Here is a 15,720-nt window from a genome sequence, read left to right as displayed (position 1 = left end):
ATGACAATCAGAAACATGTTTGCTAGAATCTTAGGAAGAAGCTTCATCTCTAAATTGATTAGAGAGATCGGTTTATAGGATGTTCAATGGCTAGGTGATTTCCTGTGTTTCAGAATCACCAAGATGGTGGCACCCCGCAGGTCATGCAGAAGTTCACCTGAAACAAAGGCTTTGCTTTACATAACCGTTAGCAGCAATCTCAGAAGTTAAGCATATTTTTTAAAGGAATCAAGTGGATACCCATTTCGGCCGGGAATTTTCCTTGCTGGGAGTGATTGAATCACTAGTCTGACCTCTTCCTCCAAACAATGGGACCACCAGTCCCTGTCTATCTGTATTTGAGAGTTTATGTATTATGAGATAGTTTACTATGGGATGGTTGCGTTCAGCCAGTGGCAGTAGTTGCTTCGCCTAAAGGTGGATACAATACATTGCAAATTTATGGGCTATCTGGACTGGGTCTGTAAGCGCTGCACCCGTCAGCAAGGTTATGCTTGCAAAGAAATGGGATTCTAGTTCTCTATTTGCTAGCCAGTTCAGTAGATTCCCATCCTTGTCTCACATTTCGTATATATCCTATATTGTTTTTCTAACTGGGAGAGAGTTGCAGTGACCATCAATTTCTGCCAGAGCGACAGCCTTTGCATGTCTATTTTTCTTCATGATTTTTTGGTTCCTGGGTTTCGCATTCTCCCCCTGTGCATCACATAGAGCTTCCTTGAGATGTGTGATATCCTGTAATGGTATGAGATGGCTTACCCTCTGATGACTGTCTTCATTGCTTTCCAGAGCAGCATCTGGGAATTCATCGAGCCCTTATTAAGTTCAGTATAGTCAGTGATCTGCTACCTGAGGAAGTTTACAAAAGAGATCCCCACTGCCACCATGCATTTAGGTTCCATAGTCCATATTTCAAAGTTGTGCAATGCGGGCGCATGGTCTGTCAATACATGTTGTAGGATTGGTACCTCTGCTACTTTTAGTATCTGCGGAGCTCAAAAAAAGTAATCAATCCTGGAGGAGGAGCTATATAGGTGAGAATAGTATGTGTGTTCTTTGGTATATGGGTGAAATAAGAGACATATATTGATAAGGGCAATAGAGCTTTCCCAGGCACTCAGAATGATAGACATGCGAAGTTGGGTGGTGTCAGTGTCTAGGGTAGGATTCATGACAGCGTTAAAGTCTCCCCTCACCACCGCCTGCCCTGCTAGGGATTACAACAGCACACATGTAAGTGCCTGGAGTAGATACTTTCCCAAGGTAGGAGAGCATATACTGATGCCAGAGTCTGCCCAAACTGTTATAGTGTGTTTTTGTAACATGCAGTGGGATTTACTTGTGAAGGAGACTGGCTGGAGGTAGTGGTGTAACCTGTATAGTATATTCTTGTACAGTGGCCTCAACTCAGGAAGGGGCACCTTTTGCCCAGTAAGTGGGTCTCCTGCAATGGTAGAACTGGTGGAAAATATAATTTAAAATACTCATATATTGTACCTCTCTTAATTTTATTATTCAAGCCATTAACCTTCCACAGACCAATTTGAAATGTGTAGTGTGTGATTGTCATGATGGTTTGTGATGCTTCCAGATTGGGAGGGTGTGGCCCATTTTCCTTGATTTGTTGTGTGAACCTGAACTCACATGAACTAAACTAAACAATAACTCAACACCCCCTACACTTCTAAACTTGAAGTATCTGTCACCCACCCCTAACTTCTGTGTGTGTACTCTATGGGGTGTGTAGCTCTTGCGAGGCTATGAACCATGTATATGTATGAAATGATATATTGCACAGCTGACCCAGCTGAATTTTATTATGGCTGCCAAGGAATTCGTCACAGAACCTCCCCGTCCCTGAGGATTCCCTTCACAGTAATCTTAGTACATATTTAAAAAATATATATTTATGTGTATCAGCAGGCTTCATGGTCCATCGCCTGTGGCAGATCTTTTCTGGGGTCAGAGTCAGCAGGGGAACAGCCCTCACCACTCTCGTCCTTGCTGTGAAGTTGTGGAGAGCGACCTCTGTTTCCCTCTTTCTGGGTGTGCAGCCTCTGTTGTGATTTCCTGGATTAGCTCTTTCATGGTACACATTGAGTATCATCTTTGTGGCCCCTCAAGTCTCCAGCGTGGTGGTCCGTAGGGTCAGTATGCTATTTTGGGTTCCATGTTTCCAGCCAAACCCATATCATTATGTATGACTTTTCATATGGCTGGAAAAAATAACATGTACGTCAACTACTTCGCTATGAGTTTTTGCTGAACAGCCAAGCAGGATCTTCTCCTTTGTTGCACTTGGAGAGTATAGTCTGTGTAGATACTGATATGGGTGTCAAGTTGTAGGGCAGATGTTATCGGGCTTGGCAGAGTATAGTGTCTCTATCTGTGTAGTTAACAAATCATGCGATCATTGGCCTTGGGGGTGACCTGGGGGGGTCTTTGCTTATAAAGACCAGGGTGACATGAACTCCGAAGGCAGCCATAACCTCAGCCCGGTGGTCTGGAAGGCCTCCACACTCGGCCGTTCTACAACCTCTGGGATGCCAAAGAAGGGCTAGTTGTTCCTGCAAGACCTATCCTCTGCATCCTCCACCCTGTGTTCTAACTAGGACACTCTGGCACTCATTACAATCCTGGTGGTCGGTGTTAAAGCGGCGGTAATACCGCCAACAGGCTGGCGGACCAAAAAACAGAATTACATCCATGGCGGAAACCGCCAACACAGACAGCCACTTTAACACTCCGAGCGCCACAGCGGTAGAAACAAACACCGCGGCGGTAACTGGCAACAGACAGGTGGAAGACAATGTATCGCCCACAATATTACAAGGCACCAATCTGCCAGCTTTTCTGGGGTGGTAGCATCGACATTAAAAGCATGGCAGAAACAGAACACAGAAGGGAAACCACTCACCTCTCGACACCCAAGCAAGAACCAGGACGCCATGGAGCCCGAATTGCAGATACTGCCGATGCTCGTCTACCTCCTCACCTACCAGGAGCACCAAAGACGGCGGCGACAACGACAGTGACTACTGCACCTAGCACACCAGGGAGGGGAGGAGGGAAAAGAGAGTGACACACACACGCAACCCTTCCACCCCCAACAACACACAAATACACACACACATATTCAATCACATCACACATACACCCCGTCACCCCCTGGAAGAACGCAAGGACAAAATGAAATGAGTACAACTAGTGTAATATTGGAACAATCTGATAGTCCAAGATTACTTCATCAGTATACACAAATATTAACAGCAAGTACAGGCCGTACACTGTCCCATTAAATGTCCGTGGACCGATGGTCACAAAAATCATGGGCCAAGCCCACACATCCACACCACTCCATACATTCATGTCCCACGCATCATGCTCACAGTGTACTCAACTGTTTGTCTGGAGGACCATAGAGTAGCGTGTACTGGGGAGGACCCCATCCACTAGTCTCTCCGATCCCTCCACATTGAAGGCAGGGGCCCTTTCCCCAGACACATGAGCCATTGTCGCTTCCAGACTGAGGTCACAGCAGCACTTGCAGTGTAGGTCCTCTCCTGTTGAAGGTCAGGTATCAAGTGAGTGAACAGATAGAAAATGGCGGTCACGCCCACGGCAGTGCGTACCGTCACCGTCAGCGAACATTGTCATTGGCTCCTGGAACCCATAGGGCCCAATGATAACCAATGCTGAATTGGGAGGCGGTCTTTGACCGCCTACCGTGACGCAGCACAACACAAACGCAGTTACCTCATTTCCCCTTGTACCTCCTTACAGGTCAGGCAGCCGCCATTTCAGGGTGGCACATGGCAGGGCACCTAACTGCGTCACAGCACATTTGGGCACAAATACGGAGATACAACGCCACACACACCGATTATATCACATCAGTGCAAAAACCCTTGTGCAACCTATGTGGCATATGACCCTCTGCTCACCATTCTCCTCCATAGGGCCCATCCTCTGGGGCAGATGATGAGATAGTGTCATCCTCCGGTGTACTGACCCCTGGTGGACTTGTCGACAATGGAAGACAGACACATCATTATCACCTACAGACTTGATCGTGTTACCATCCAAGAACTGTGTGCTCAATTTGAGCCAGACCTGATGTCAGCTATCCGCCAGCCCAAATGTATCCCCCCTCTAGTGCAGGTCCTGTCCGTACTCCATTTCCTGGCCATTGGTTCCTTTCAAACAACAGTGGCCATGGCATCTGGGATGTCGCAGCCAATGTTTTCTAACGTGTTGAACAGAGTGTTGTCTGCCCTGCTGAAACACATGCGCAGCTACATCGTGTTTCCCCAGGTGGAGGATTTGCCTTCAGTGAAAGCTGACTTCTGTGCCCTGGGCCATATCCCCAATATCATTGGTGCCACTGATGGTACACATGTGGCATTTGCCCCCCCTGCAGAACTGAACAAGTGTACAGAAACTGAAAAAGCTACCATTCAGTGAATGTCCACATTGTGTGTTTGGCAGACCAGTACATTTCTCATGTGAATGCCACGTATCCTGGCTCTGTGCATGACGCTTAGATTTTGAGGAATAGCAGCATCCCTTATGTGATGGGCCAACTCCAGAGGCACCGTTTGTGGCTAATAGGTGAGCCCAAGGTCCCCACACAGTATGAATAGGTGTCTGGGTATGCGGTAGTCCCTAAGGGTTGGTGTATGTCTAACAGATATCCCTCGACATTTGTAGGTGACTCTGGTTATCCCAACCTTTCATGGCTACTGACCCCATTGAGGAATGCCAGGGCAAGGGCAGAGGATCACTACAAAGAGGCACATGGGCGAACAAGGAGGATTATAGAGCGAACCTTCGGCCTCCTGAAGGCCAGATTCCGGTGCCTCCATCTAACAGGTGGCTCCCTATACTACTCACTGAAGAAGGTGTGCCAGATAATCGTGGCATGCTGCATGTTGCACAACCTTGCATTGCGACGCCAGGTGCCTTTTCTGCAGGAGGATCGGCTTGATGATGGTCTTGTGGCAGCGGTGCAGCCTGTGGACAGTGAGGAAGAGGAGGCAGAGGAAGAAGAGAATGACAACCAAAACAACATCATCATGCAGTACTTCCAGTGAGACACAGGTAGGAAGCTGGCACAGCTCATCTCATATGTGACTACTGTAGGACATTGTATAACTCTGCCTTTTTACCCCTGTGTATGGATCCTGACAGTTCACTTTGGCTTTCCTTTTCACAGATCGGGGTAGCACATTCTGCCTTTTGCTATGTTTACTGCTGCCCAATAACTGTCATTCTTTGGTATGTGCAAATGAACATATACATTGATATTTGAATACGAGGTTGTAATAATACATTGGTGAAAGTACAGACTGACCCCAGATTGTTTTGTGATTCAAGGGTGTTTATTTGAGTGCTAATGAGTGAAGGGGGATGTACAATGGGCTGGGGTGATGGTGGAGGAATTTCCATGGTAGAGTCCAGTCTCTTGGTATCACAGGTGCATTGTCCAATGGGGCATAGGAAGGGAAGTAATGGCATTTCAATGTTGACAGGGTGCAATAGTGGGACAGAGGGTGACAATCAGGAGGGTCCTATTTCCTGATGGGGGTCTTTGCAATGTTCTCTGTCTTGTGCCTTGATCGCAGGGACCGTTTGTGGGGTGGTTCTCCTTCTGCAGAGGGTGGGGTGCTGGTGTCCTGTTGGCCCTGTGGCGGGGCCTCCTGTTCACTAGCTCCAGTGGAGGTGGAAGGCTGTTCATCGGTTTGACTAGTGTTAGGGGCCCTTTCTTGTGCCACTGCCTCCCTCATGGTGGTGGCTATGTCAGCTAGCACCCCTGCAATGGAGACCAGGGTGTGTTGCTGTCCTTCAAGTCCTCCCTGATCCCCAGGTACTGTCCCTCCTGCAGCCGCTGAGTCTCCTGCAGCTTGGCCAGTACTGTGCCCATGGTCTCCTGGGAATGGTGACATGCTCCCATGATGTTTGATAGTTCCTCGTGGAGGGTCGGTTCCCTGGGCCTGTCCTCCCCCTGTTGCACAGCAGTCCTCCCAGTTTCCCTGATCGTCCTGTGTTAGTGGGGTTGCCTGGGGTCCCTGTAGTGGTGGACACACTGCTGATTGACGTGTCCTGGGGATAGTGGCATGGGCCCGCTGGGTGGGTGCTGTGCTGGTGTTTCCTGAGGGGGGAGGTTCTGTGGTGGTGTGGGACTGTGGCAGAGTAACCAACTGTCCAGAGGTCCCAGATGGGCCGGGCTTGTCATCTTGATCCCGGCATGCAGAGCTGCTGTTGTCACTGTGGGCCTGTTCTGTGGGGGGACTGGATATGGCTGGCACCTCCTGTCCGGTGATGTTGACTAGGGGTCCTGTTGGGGTGTAAATGCATTGTTATTTGTTCTGTGTGTGGCATTTTGTGCAATAGGTGTGTTTTCCTCTATTACTGTGCTTGCACTATCGCGTTGGCCCGTCTGTGAGTGGTGATTGTGTGCCCTGGGTGAGTCTCTCTATTGGACATGCTTTGGTGATGGATTTCCATGAATGTCTGTGATGGATGTCCATGCATTGTTGTTGCATGCATGCAGGGCTTGGTTGTGGGAGTGGTGGGGCGTGATGGTGCGGTGTGTGAGAGATGGTGGAGTGATGGGGTGAGAGTGAGGGTGGGAGTATGTGATGGCATGCAGGGGATATTTTAGTAAACATTAGACTTACCAGAGTCCATTCCTCCTGCTACTCCTGCGAGGCCCTCAGGATGCATTTTTGCCAAGACTTGCTCCTCCCCTGTTGTTAGTTGTGGGAGAGGAGGTGGGGGACCACCGCCAGTCCTTATTACGGCTACCTGGTGTCTGGATACCACGGAATGCACTTTCTCCCGTAGGTCGTTCCACCTCTTCCTGATGTCATCCCATGTTCTTGGATGCTGTCCCACTGCGTTGACCCTGTTGACAATTCTCCGCCATAGCTCCATCTTCCTTGCAATGGACCACTGCTTCACCTGTGATCCGAATAGCTGTGGCTCAACGTGGATGATTTCTTCCACCATGACCTTGAGCTGCCCCTCAGAGAACCTGGGGTGTCTTTGAGGTGCCATGATGTGGTGGGAGTGATGTGTGAGGTGATGGTTGATGTGATGTGTGGGGTGATGTGTTGGGGTGTGTGGTATGATGTGTGTGGATGGGGTATGAGTGATGATGTTGTGTGCCTCTGGATGCTTGTGTGGTCTTTGCTTTTCTCTCTCTTTGCTTCTTCAGAATTTGACATTGTAAGGGGTTGTGGGTAATGTGGGTGTGTGTTTTATAGTGGTGTGGGTTTGTGGGTGTGGTGTGTGTATGTGTGTTGTCGTAGTTTGGACTCTTGCTCTGAGCAAGACTGCGGGTCTCAGGATGACAGTACTTTCGTTTGTAGGCGACTAAGGTGGTCATTACAACCCTGGCGGACGGTGTTAAAGGTGCGGTAATACCGCAAACAGGCCGGCGGACCACTGCAGGGGCATCAGCTAGAAATACAACAGGCACCTCAGGGGGAAGGGAAAGGGGGGCACCTCACCCGGATGACTGCACCACGCAAGATCCACGACGGGGCTCCATGCCCATTGATGTACCCTGGGAAGTGCAAAGCCACAGTCTCTCAAGTCTCTACAGTGGGTGGGTTGCCCACTGTACCATCCTGGGGAGTGCAAAGCCACAGTCTCTCAAGTCTCTACATTGGGTGGGTTGCCCACTGTACCATCCTGGGGAGTGCAAAGCCACAGTCTCTCAAGTCTCTACAGTGAGTGGGTTGCCCACTGTTCAGTCCTGGGGAGTGCAAAGCCACAGTCTCTAAAGTCTCTACAGTGGGTGGCTTGCCCACTGTACCATCCTGGGGAGTGCAAAGCCACAGTCTCTCAAGTTTCTACAGTGGGTGGGTTGCCCACTGTTCAATCCTGGGGAGTGCAAAGCCACAGTCTCTCAAGTCTCTACAGTGGGTGGCTTGCCCACTGTACCATCCTGGGGAGTGCAAAGCCACAGTCTCTCAAGTGGATAACAGTCTCCACTGGTTCTGGAGGGGGACTGCATCTGGCTCCCCGTGACGGTTCCTGTTCCGTCACTGTCCCAGCTGCACATGGGCTAACGATGCTTGATTTGGCATTTATTTCCCTGTCCAGCGGTGCTTTGTCATGTCGGTCTTTGCCTTGTTCAGCGGTGCATTGCCCTGTTCAGCAGTCTTCACCATGGCGGTCTTTTCCCTGTTCAGCGGTCTTTTGCCCTGTTCAGCGGTCTTCACCATGTCGTCTGTGCCCTGTTCAGCGGTGCTTTGCCATGGCGGTCTGTGCCCTGTTCAGCGGTGCTTTGCCCTGTTCAGCGGTCTTCACCATAGCGGTCTTTTCCCTGTTCAGCGGTGCTTTGCGCTGTTCAGCGGTCTTCACCATGGCGGTCTTTTCCCTGTTCAGTGGTGCTTTGCCATGGCGGTCTCTGATCTGTTCAGCGGTGCTTGCCTTTGCTGTCTGACCTGTGCATTGGTGTGTGGCATGGCGGTCCCTCATTGCCCAGCGGGGCTGTGGCTGCCGGGGCCCTCCAGGGCACTGACTCTGGCGGTGGTCTCCAGACCAGTGACGATTGTGCTGCCCTCCTGGGCACTGACTCTGGCGGTGGTCTCCGGACCAGTGACGATTGTGTTGCCCTCCTGGGCACTGACTCTGGTGGTGGTCTCCGGACCAGTGACGACAGTGCTGGTGGTGGCGTCCCGGCTGCTGGGGAGGATGGCGCCCTTCTCCGCCGTGCTGCTCTTCCCAGACTGTGCAGACTTCTTCTGGCCCTTCACCGCCTTTGGAGGAGTCACAGCTGACTCAGCACTCCCCCTGGGAACCTTGTGAGCAGTTTTGCTGCCAGGAGTCTTCACCCTGTCCCGTCGGCCACTTTCCAACTTAAGGTGCTTTACAGGGGGTGGACTGGCAGTGCTTTGGTTCCGTGTCACACTGGCTGCCCTGGTGGCCGGTTCTCTCCACACACCTTTAACACGCACCACTGGTACTGGACTTTTTTGGCTGAGGTGTTACTACGGGACCTATCAATTGGAGGGGTGGGGGTAGGGGCAAAGAGGTCAACGTTGCTGAGGAAGAGTCGCTGACGAAGACTGGGATGGGTAGCTGGAGGGGGTCTGGGAGTGGAGGGAGAGGAGGTTGTTGTAGGAGGTGTAACTTTATGTGATTTGGGTGCAGGTGCAGGTACTGGAGGCTGTCGTGAGGTGGATGGATGTTTTGGTTTGTGGGTGCCCGCGTTTGTGTACTTTGGGAGGGGGCGTCACAGACACACTGGGAGTGGACACAGGAGACGTGTAAATGATAGTGGGGGTGGTGAGTGCAGGTGAGCGGGGTGTGGTGCTGGGTGTTCTGGTGCGAGTCCTAGTGCCTGTAGATGTAGTGCATACAGGTGAGAGTGTAGACGACACTGGGAGGGAGGAGGGAAACGACGAGGAGGGGGACACAGTGGAGGCAGTGGATGTTGTTGTGTCTGTATGTGGATGATGCTTGTTTGAGTGCCTGTGGGTTGTGTGGTGCTTATGTTTGCCTGAGCTACTTTTGGGTGTTGAGGTGTATGCATGCTTGTCTGATGGTGTGCTTGGGATAGGCTGGGGTACAGGGGACTGGGTCTGGGTGGAGGAAGTTGGAGGGGGAGGCTAGACACAGGGACAATGGCTGCCATCAGTGCTGCGGCCAGAGATTGCAGGGTTCGATGAAGGGCAGCCTGACCAGAATGAATGCCCTCCAGGAATGCATTACCGTGTTGCAACTCCCTTTCTACACCCTGGATGGCATTCACAATGGTAGACTGCCCAACAGTGAGTGACCTGAGGAGGTCAATGGCCTCCTCACTGAGGGCAGCAGGGGTGACTGGGGCAGGGCCTGAGGTGCCTGGGGCGAAGGTGATACCCACCCTCCTGGGTGAGCGGGCACGGGGCAAAGGCTGAGGGGCTGCTGGGAGGGCGGTGCTGGTAGGGGAGGTGGTGGCTGTACCTGTAGAAGTGGGGGGCACAGATGGTGCCGCCACCACTAGGGAGCTCCCATTGGCGGACGAGTCTGTGTCGCTGTTTGGTGATCCGGTGACCGACGTGAAGCTCCCCTCGCCCTCCGTCCCACTGGTGTATTCAGAGTCTGTGGTGTGGCCCTCCATGGCCATGTGGGATGCAGCTCCCTCGTGCTCCGGTGCCACTGTACCTCTGCGTGATGATGCTGATGCACAGAAAAACAGGTAGAGCACAAAAAGGGGGGGGGGACGACAGAAGAAAGACAGGTTGAGTGCATGGCTTACCGCTACGGTTGGCGGACAATACAGACACAGCAGCCCCCTGCACTTCGCCGTGCTCTTGGACTCTACAGATGCAATTCCTGGGATCTGGCCTACATGGCTATAGTGGACATCTGCACACATAGATGGTACTGGGGCATGTATACCTGTACTTATGGGGTGAAGTGCCACATGGCCTGCATTGCGGAGGGGCCTAGCCTACGGAACTCGCCCTGGCCTAGGGAAACCCACAGCCCTCCTCCCCCACCCAGACCCCTCCACTGCGCGCAAAGTCCGCGGAAGGAGAGTGTACTCACCCCCTTGTGTCTGCTGTGATGCCCTCAAGCGCCCATCCAACTCAGGGTAGGCCACCGCCAGGATCCGGAACATCAGGGGGGTCATGGTGCGACGGGCACCCCTCCCACGTTAGGAGGCCATCCCCAGCTGAGCCTTCTTGCTCCAGCGGCGAATGTCCTCCCATCTTTTCCGGCAGTGGGTGCCCCGTCTCTGGTGGACCCCCAGGGTCCGGACGTCCTTGGCGATGGCACGCCAAATGTCCTTCTTCTGGTGGGCGCTGACCTATATGACATGTACAGGGGAAGAATAGAAGTCATTACCAACTGCACCGTCGATGTGAGTGGCCCCCATCCTTACCCTTGCCATGTGGCACATGCATTCACAGTTCTTCATGTTCCCTGAACTCTGCCCCCTTCCAACTAACATCCAGCCCTCTCCACCCAGGCATAGCCCATACAACGTGCTCCCTGTGTATTTACCTGTTGGTCTGGAGGACCGTAGAGTAGCGTGTACTGGGGGAGGACCCCGTCAACGAGCTTCTCCAACTCCTGAGCAGTGAAGGCAGGGGCCCTTTCCCCAGACGCAGCAGCCATTGTCTCTTCCAGACCGAGGTCACAGCAGCACTTGCAGTGTAGGTCCTCTCCTGTCGAAGATAAGGTATTGAGTGATTCAACAGATAGAAAATGGCGGTCACGTCTGCGGCGGTGACGTCCGCGGCGGTGCGTCTCATCACCGCCGGCGCACTTCATCATTGGCTCCCGGGACCCATAGGGTCCAATGTTAACCAATGCAACATTGCGCCGCGGTCTACGACCGCCTACCGCAACAGTGTACAACGCCAGCGCAGATACCTCACATCCCATTGTCCCACTTTAGAGGTCAGGCAGCCGCCATTTCAGGGGCCCACATGGCTTCATTTACTACTGCGTCACACATACCTAGGCCTACACTCAACACACATACAGGAAGAGTTTTGTGTTTGGTGTCGTGTTCTGTGTATCTGTGGGTACATACCTGGGAATATGTTGACTCTGTGGTCGCTGTTGTCCTTCGTAGGCACCGTCAGCTGGGACATTTGAGAAGATGGCGGAATCCTCCGGTGTACCGACCGCTGGTGGACCTGTTGACAATGGAGGAGCGACATTTAATCATCACCTACAGGTTTGACCGTGCCACTATCCAGGAACTGTGTACCCAGTTGGAGCCAGACCTGATGTCACCAATCCGCCATCCCACAGGAATACCCCCTGACGTGCAGGTGCTGTCAGTGCTCCATTTCCGTGCAAGTGGGTCTTTTCAGACAACAATGGCCATGGCATCAGGGATGTCCCAGCCTATGTTGAGAGTGTTGTCTGCCCTGCTGAAACACGTAAGGAGCTGCATGGTTTTCCCTTAGGTGGATGATTTGGCTACAGTGAAAGGTGACTTCTATGCCCTTGGACATATCCCCAACATCATAGGTGCTATTGATGGTACCCATGTAGCTCTGGTCCCCCCCGCAGGAGGGAACAGGTGTACAGGAACCGGAAGAGTTATCATTCTATGAATGTACAGATGGTATGTTTGGCAGACCAGTACATCTCCCAGGTAAATGCTATGTTCCCTGGCTCTGTGCATGATGCCTACATCCTGCGGAATAGCAGTATCCCGTATGTGATGGGTCAACTCTAGAGGCACCGTGTGTGGCTATTAGGGGACTCTGGTTACCCTAACCTGTCATGGCTATTGACCCCAGTTAGGAATACTAGGGCAGAGGAACTCTACAATGAGGCCCATGGGCGGACTAGGAGGGTGATCAAACGCACCTTCGGCCTCCTGAAGGCCAGGTTCAGGTGCCTCCATATGACAGGTGGTTCCCTATTCTACTCATCAAAGAAGGTGTGCCAGATCATCATCGCCTGCTCGATGCTTCGCAATCTTGCTTTGCGACGCCAGGTGCCTTTTCTGCAGGAGGATGGTCCAGATGGCGGTGTTGTGGCAGCTGTGTAGCCTGTGGACAGTGATGAGGAGGAAGCTGAGGAAGAAGACATAGACAACAGGGAGTCAGTCATACAGCAATATTTCTAGTGGCACACAAGCGAGAACATTTTTTTTTACTATTACATTCACTTTCACGCTTTTACCTCTATCCTGTCTGTCATTTAGTAGCAGTATTTGGTAACTGAGTTGTACCTTTCCATTACGGTTTCACAGGTGTGGTTACCAATGTGTGTCATCTGCTTGCATCCTTCATGGACTTGTGATGTGTGACATAGGTACGTTGGCATTACAATTGAAAATGCATTTTGACACTGTCATTGATAATACAAATTTACCAAATCACAGACTGACTCCAGATTGTTTTGTGCTTCAAGGGTGTTTATTTAAGTGCTCAAAAATGGAGGGGGGTTGTAAAATGGTGATGGGGGATGGTGGAGGAATGTCCATGGCAGAGTCCAGTCTATTGGTCACACAGGTGCACTGCCCATATGGGCATAGGAAGTGAGCTGGGGCAGTTTAAGTATGGACAGGGTAACAAAGTGGGACAGTGGGAGGACAATCAGGGTGGTCTCATTTCCTGGCGGGGGTCTTGCCATCTTTCTCTGTCCTGTTCCTGGATCTCAGAGATCGCTTGCGGGGTGGTTCTCCGTCTGCAGGGGGTGGGGTGCCGGTGTGGTGGTCCTGTGGCGGGCGTCCTGTCCAATAGCGCCGGCGGAGGTGGTGGGCAGTTCATCGTCCATGCTAGTGTCAGGGGCCCCTTGGAGTGCCATGGTGTCCCTCATGGTGTTCTGTATGTCCTTCAGCACCCCTACGGTGGTGCCCAGGGCGGAGCTGATGGTTCTGAGCTCCTCCCTGAACCCCAAATACTGCTCCGCCTGCAGGCGCTGGGTCTCCTGAAACTTGGCCAGGACCGTTGCCATCGTCTCCTGGGAGTGGTGGTATGCCCCCATGATGGAGGAGAGGGCCTCGTGGAGAGTGGGTTCCCTTGGCCTGTCCGCCCCCTTTCACACAGCAGCCCTCCCAGTTCCCCTGTGTTCCTGTGCCTCCGTCCCCTGGACCGTGTGCCCACTACCACTGCCCCCAGGTCCCTGTTGTTGTTGGGGTGGTGGGTTATCCTGGGTTCACTGTAGTGGTGGACACACCGCTGATTGACGTGTCCTGGGTATGGAGGTATGGGCCCGCTGGGTGGGTGCTGTGCTGGTGTTACCAGAGGGTGGAAGGTCAGTGTTGGGCTATGCCTGTGCAAGGGGAACCGACTGTCCCGAGGCCCACGATGGTCCGGGCTGGTCATCAGGATCCATTTGGCCAGAGCTGCTGTCGTCACTGTGGGCCTCTTCTGTGAGTGGAGTGGAGATGTCTGGACCCTCCTGTGTGGTGATGTTCCGTAGTGGTCCTGCAGGGACATAAGAGCATGATTATTGCATGTGTGTGTGTAATGGTGTGCAATGGGTGGGTGTGCGTGTACCCCAGTGCAAGCATTCCTGTGTGTGGGTTTGTGTGATGATGGTTAGGGGGTTGTTATGGGTATGTGCAGTGAGCATGCTTTGGTGAGGGGTGACCATGCTTAGTTGTGTCATGCAGGGCTTGGTGTTGGGATGTGTGGTTTTTGTTATTAGTACATTAGTGAGGATTTGGAGTGATAGGGGAGGGGGTGAGGGTGGGGGTGTGTGATAGCATGCAGGTAGGGTGGGGGATATGATAGTTAAGATTTGACTTACCAGTATCTATTCCTCCACCGACTCCTCGAGGCCCTCTGGATGCATGATGGTCAAGACTTGCTCCTCCCATGTTGTTAGTTGTGGGAGAGAAGGTGGGGGTCCGCCGCCAGTCCGCTGTACCGCAATGTTGTGCCTGGAGACCACAGAACGCACCTTCCCCCGTAGGTCGTTCCACCTCTTCCTGATGTCCTCCCGATTTCTTGGATGCAGTCCCACAGCATTGACCCTGTCCACGATTCTGCGCCATAGCTCCATCTTCCTGGCTATGGAGGTCTGCTGCACCTGTGAGCCAAATAGCTGTGGCTCTACCCGTAGGATTTCCTCCACCATGACCCTGAGCTCCTCCTCGGAAAACCTGGGATGTCTTTGGCGTGACATGGGGTAGTGTGGGTGATGTGTGGGGTGGTGTATGTGTTGATGTGTGTGGTGATGTGTAGTGGTGTGTGGTGTTTTGTGCGTGGAATGTTGTATGGGTGATGGTGTAGTGTGCCTCTGTGTGGTGGGGTTCTCAATTGCTGTGCTCTCTGTCTCTCGGCTTCCTCAAAATTTCTGGTTGTAGGGGTTTGTGGGTGATGTGGGTGTGTGTTTTATATTGTGTTGGGTGGGTGGGTGGGAGTGGTGTTTGTATGTGTATCAGGTGTGTGTATTTTGAATTGTCCAATGTGGCCTGTGTTTTGGAGATGTGTGTGTATTTTGAGCACAGCAGTGTGTACCGCCAATGGAATACCGCGGTTGAAAGACAGCCGTGTGGATTCATGGGTTGTGATAGCATGGGCGTGTTTCTGTTGGTGTGACGGTGGAGGAATTGTTTTTGCCAGTTTAACACTGACCTTTGGTGTGGCGGACTTGTGTGGGTGTCTGAATTTCGGCGGACTCCGAGATGTGTGCCAAAATGCTGTGGCGGAATTCCGCGGCTGCGGTGGTGTATTAGCGGTTTTCTGCACGGTGGTAAGCGGCTTTTACCGCCAATGTTGTAATGACCCCCTAAGTCTTTTCCTACAACTAGTTGCAACTGTTGTCCAAACCTTACCTGCTGTCGTGGTAAAACGGAGATTACCCTTTTCTCACAGATATATTATGTCTCATACAAACAGAGGCAATAACACAGATGCAGTAAAGTTATAATAGTTTTTATTTAACATAACTGCTATTTGCGATACGTTGCATGAACTGCAATGATTAGGATAATGAATATACCAAGCAACAGTATTGTGAAGAAGAGAGTCATTGTTATGAAGACCCCCACCATTTTGCAAAATATGAAAGAAATATATATATGTATATATAAGATGGAATATGCCCTAATACCCTAATGAGAATAGGCCTAACCTCCTACCTAAAGGAGAGCTGGGTTTGCTAAACCTAATCTGCCAAAGCCGTGTCCATGAGAGGAGCCCCCAACCCTCGTTACCTTGGAATGAGGTCTCTATCTCAGACTCCGCAGGGACACGAAGACTGTGTCAGCGTCAAGATGACTGCAGCATCGGTATCAGC

Source organism: Pleurodeles waltl, chromosome 8 (assembly GCF_031143425.1).
Source record: "Pleurodeles waltl isolate 20211129_DDA chromosome 8, aPleWal1.hap1.20221129, whole genome shotgun sequence".
NCBI lineage: Eukaryota > Metazoa > Chordata > Amphibia > Caudata > Salamandridae > Pleurodeles > Pleurodeles waltl.
Note: the sequence above shows the minus strand (reverse complement) of the source record.